This window comes from Bos mutus, chromosome 19 (genome assembly GCF_027580195.1).
Source record: "Bos mutus isolate GX-2022 chromosome 19, NWIPB_WYAK_1.1, whole genome shotgun sequence".
Classification (NCBI taxonomy): domain Eukaryota; kingdom Metazoa; phylum Chordata; class Mammalia; order Artiodactyla; family Bovidae; genus Bos; species Bos mutus.
In genome coordinates, this window is record NC_091635.1 from 61811625 (window position 1) to 61816800 (window position 5176).

General features: G+C 37.9%; 1 pseudogene; it reads left to right on the plus strand.

Annotated features, from left to right (window-relative positions):
* Window positions 1–3670: 3670 nt before the first annotated feature.
* On the plus strand, window positions 3671–4680 carry LOC102264733 (olfactory receptor 4A15-like; annotated as a pseudogene).
* The last annotated feature ends 496 nt before the right edge of the window (window positions 4681–5176 follow it).

Below are 5176 nucleotides of genomic sequence, written 5' to 3' on the forward strand. Positions count from 1 at the left end.
CTTCTGTGTTTTGAGTGGAGATATTTAATGAAATATATATATAATGAAATGCTGGAGTCTGAACACAGGGCTCCTTTCAGTTCAGTTCAGTTCAGTTCAGTCTCTGAGTTGTGTCTGACTCTTTGCGACCCCATGAATCACAGCATGCCAGGCCTCCCAGTCCATCACCATCTGCCAGAGTTCACTCAGACTCATGTCCACTGAGTCGGTGATGCCATCCAGCCATCTCATCCTCTGTTGTCCACTTTTCCTCCTGCCCCCAATCCCTCCCAGCATCAGAGTCATTTCCAATGAATCAACTCTTCACATGACGTGGCCAAAATACTGGAATTTAAGCTTTAGCATCATTCCTTCCAAAGAAATCCCAGGGCTGATCTTCAGAATGGACTGCTTAGATCTCCTTGCAGTCCAAGGGACTCTCAAGAGTCTTCTCCAACACCACAGTCCAAAAGCATCAATTCTTCGGCACTCAGCTTTCTTCACAGTCCAACTCTCACATCCATACATGACCACTGGAAAAACCATAACCTTGACTAAACAGACCTTTGTTGGCAAAGTAACGTCTCTGCTTTTCAATATGTTATCTAGGTTGGTCATATCCCTCCTTCCAAGGAGTAAGCATCTTTTAATTTCATGGCTTAAGTCACCATCTGCAGCAATTTTGGAGCCTGAAAAGATAAAGTCTGATACTGTTTCCCCATCTATTTCCCATGAAGTGGTGGGACCAGATGCCATGATCTTTGTTTTCTGAATGTTGAGCTTTAAGCCCACTTTTTTCACTCTCTTCTTTCACTTTCATCAAGAAGCTTTTTAGTTCCTCTTCACTTTCTGCCATAAGGGTGGTGTCATCTGCATATCTATGGTTAATGGTATTTTTCTCCACAATCTTGATTCCAGCTTGTGCTTCATCCAGCCCAGAGTTTCTCATGATGTACTCTGCATATAAGTTAAATAAGCAGGGTGACAATATACAGCCTTGACATACTCCTTTTCCTATTTGGAACCAGTCTGTTGTTCCATGTCTAGTTCTAACTGTTGCTTCCTGACCTGCATACAGGTTTCTTAAGAGGCAGGTCAGTGGTCTGGTATTCCCATCTCTTTCAGAAGTTTCCACAGTTTATTGTGATCCACACAGGTAAATGGCAACCCACTGTAGTATTCTTGCCTAGAGAACCCCATGGCCAGGGGAATCTGACAGGCTGCAGTCCATGGGGTCACAAAGAGTTGGACATGAGTTAACAACTGCACATTTTTTTATTCATGCATGTTAAAGTTCAGGCTTTGATTTTCTCATTTTTCTATGATCTGGAAGTATAAGGCTTCTGAGAAGGAAGTTTTGATGCTGATCTTGAGTTATCTGTCATTCCATCTGCAGTCTGATTACTCAGAAAATCTTAAATTCCTCTATCTCCTTCTCATTCAGTGTCTGCAAATGATACTTTTTTGTCAATTTCAAAGCATATACTATGCAGCTCATGATCTTTGCCATTTGCTATTTGCCTTTTTTTCAATCATTTCTTATTTTCACTTCTCTATACTTTTATTCTCCCTCTGATGTTTGAGTTCAAATTGGCTTGCCAGAGGCACTATGAAAATCTCAAGATCTTTACAAATGACAGTCTGGAAAATAAACACTGAGATGAAGCACATTTGAAGCAATTACATGAAAAATTGGTCCTACATCATATGTGAAAGACTCAACAATTTACTTTCCTTTAGTGAGAATTAATGTATTTCACACGGACTCATAACCCTAAGAACTTATCATTTGAATAAAATAACCAGTCTAAACTATTGGTTATTTTAATAAACAGGTGTCCTCTAACACATATAAATTCACCTGGTTAAAATAAAAAGGTTGTACCAGCAAAAATGTTAGGATTCCATTTAGGATAAAGCTTTCAATGACAAGAATTTGGAAACACACATATTTGGAAATAAAACTGCCTTCCCTGATAGTTCAGCAGGTAAAGAATCCACCTGCAATTCAGGAGACCCCAGTTCGATTTCTGGAAAAAGGAAGATCTGCTGGAGAAGGGATTGGTTACCCATTCCAGTATTCTTGAGCTTCCATGGTGTCTCAGATGGTAAAAAGTATGTCTGCAAAGCAGGAGACCTAGGTTTGACCCCTGGGTTGGGAAGATCCCCTGGAGAATGAAATGGCCACCCACTCTTGGAGAATTCCATGGAGAGAGGAGATTGGCAGGCTACATTCCATGGGGTCACAAAGAGTAGGACACAACTGAGCAACTTTCACTTCACTTTCAATAGGAATAGGAGTTGGGATGTGACTTTCCAAAATTGTCTTGTGCTCATACTCAGACATTCAGTCACATCCAGCAATTTGTGACCCTATGTACAATAGCCCACTAGGCTCCTCTGTCCATGTTATCCACCAGGCAAAAATTCTGGAGTGTGTTGCTATTTTCTTATCCAGGAAATCTTCTCACTCAAAGGATTGAGCCCATGTTTCTTACACCTCCTGAATTTGCAGGCATATTCTTTAACATTAGCCCCACCTGGAAAGTTCAAGCCTAAGGAAAATCAAATAATATTTCTAGGCTTTTGGAAAGAATTATTTCCATTATAAAATGATTTAATTTAAAATCTTAATTTTGATATCTTAATTCAGTTATGACTAGCAATGATCAGTTCTAAACAATTTTGGAAAGCAGAAAAAAAAATGTTTCTGTAGTACCCAATCCCTTACATTTTCTTTGTCCATTTTTTCCCTCCAATACCTAGTTTGTAATAAATGTTTATTTTTTGTATGTATTATTTGGGTGTATATATATTCAAACAAAATAATTATGTCATTCTGCTTTCTTTAATAGAAAGATTTCATACATTTTTATCTGTGCTCAGTTACTCTCTGATGAGTTTTGAAATTTAGTTTAATTAGAGTTTAATAAGCACTGAGGGTTTCACTGGTGGCTCAGATGGTAAAGAATTGGCTTGCAATTGAGTGGACCCAGGTTCAATCCCTGGGACAGGAAATCCCTGAGAGAAGGGTATGGCTACCCACTCCAGTATTCTTGCCTGGAGAAACCTATGGACAGAGGAGCCTAGTGGACTAAAGTTCATGCAGTTGCAAAAGAGAAAGACGCAGCTGAGTGACTAAGCATGAGCAAAAATAGGCATTGAAAAATAGGCAAAGAACCACTGCCTGGTTCTTTCACTGTTGTGGGTGACTTATTTATCAATTTTTGGAACTCAAAATTTTCAGAAAATTATTTATCTAAAGGTCAGCTTATAATTTTATGCCCTATGACTAGGTGTCACTTCACATAAAGATATAAAGAAAGTAATTAGACTTTGGCTATTTATATGGTAGATCTCAGAAGGCCAAAATGCACTTAGAAAAAAAAAAAAAAGAAATGATATGTAAAGCAAAAAAATAGTTCTTTGTGAAAGATATTCTGGAGAAATCATCTTTTTTCTCACTTGGTCCATAAACTTACAGATATACTCACTCATATAACAACCCAGTTGGAATACTGAAGTCTCATTAGTGGATTTGAAGCCCGGATTTGATAAAATGAATGGAGTGCTGTGTAAGGATATTGCAAAGTGTCATGTTCCAAAGGCTTGCTCTGTGTGAGATCCGATTGAACAAACACTCTCGAGAACAGCATTCCATATTTTGTACAAAGCATGTGATCTTCTCAGATTCATTACTGACCCCTTGGTTTGCAGCCTCTGATACCTGATCAACAGCTTCAGAACACATGGAAAATAGGAACAATGTAAGAGAGTTTGTCCTCCTGGGGCTCACACAAAACCCTGAGATGCAAAAAAGTTCTATTTATTTTATTCTTACTCATGTATATTATGACAATAATGGGCAATCTGCTTATCATGGTGACTCACAGCCAGCCGATCACTGGATTCCCCCACGTACTTTTTTCTGGCTTCTTTGTCGTTTATAGATGCTGTCTATTCTACCACCATTGCTCCCCAAATGATCATCGACTTGCTTAAGGACAAAAAGACTATTTCCTTCCAGGCTTGTATGACTCAGATCTTTATAGATCATTTAACTGATGGTACTGAAGTCACTCTTCTGGTGGTGATGGCCTATGACCAATATGTAGCCATCTACAAACCTCTTCATTATTTGATCATCATGAATCAGAGGGTATGTGTCCTCATGCTGCTGGTGGCCTGGACTGGAGGCTTTCTGTACTCACTGGTTCAATTGCTCTTTATTTATCAGCTCCCTTTCTGTGACCCCAATGTCACTGACAACTTCCTGGGTGACATGTAGCCTTTACTGAAACTTGCTTGTGCTGATACCCACCTCATTGGACTCTCTATGAAAGCTAATAGAGGGAAATTTGCAGTGTTGTCTTCTTCAGCCTCTTAGTGTCTTATGGGGTCATATTAAACTCCCTGAAGACTCATGGTTTGGAAGGGAATCACAAAGCCTTCTACACGTGTACATCTCATATAGCTGTGGTCATTTTATTATTTGTTCCTTGTATCGTTCTGTATGCAAGGCCTAATGCGAACTTTTCCATTGATAAATCCATGATGGTGGTCGTAACTTTCATAACTCCTATGTTGAATTCTTTAAGCTACACTTTGAGAAATGCATAGATGAAAAATGCCATGAGGAAACTCTGGAGTAAAAATGTGATCTTAGTTGGAAGAGGGAGTTTTCCATCATGTAGGATGTGAAAGTAGTTTTTTTTTTTTTTTTTTTTTCCCAGAATCAAAGAATTGTCACTCTCAGTGACTATATTTCGAAAATCATTTCCTTTGGTTTATCTATCCTGTTTATTCCAAAACCACTATATAAATTAAACTTTAAGTGGAATATTTTATAGTCCTGAGAGGCCAAGAGAATCACATAAACCTCTAGATATATAACATACTGTATTAAGATTCTTTAGTAACAACAACTTTTTTTCTATTGGAAGATTTTATTTGTGGGTGTTGATACTTGTCTGGTACTGAGAAATATGACCTAGTAGAAAGATCTCTTTTAGTCCAAGAAAGAGAAATTGGAAATTTAAATTTCTGATTGCTAAAAAAATTATTAATCTATCAATAAAAATAAATCAAGTAATTTAAAATTTCACAGACTTTGTCCATAGAGGAAGATAAAATAATTAGAAATTAACATTCTTTATTCTCTAATGGTGGTGTATGGTGGATTTTGTCTATTCAAATC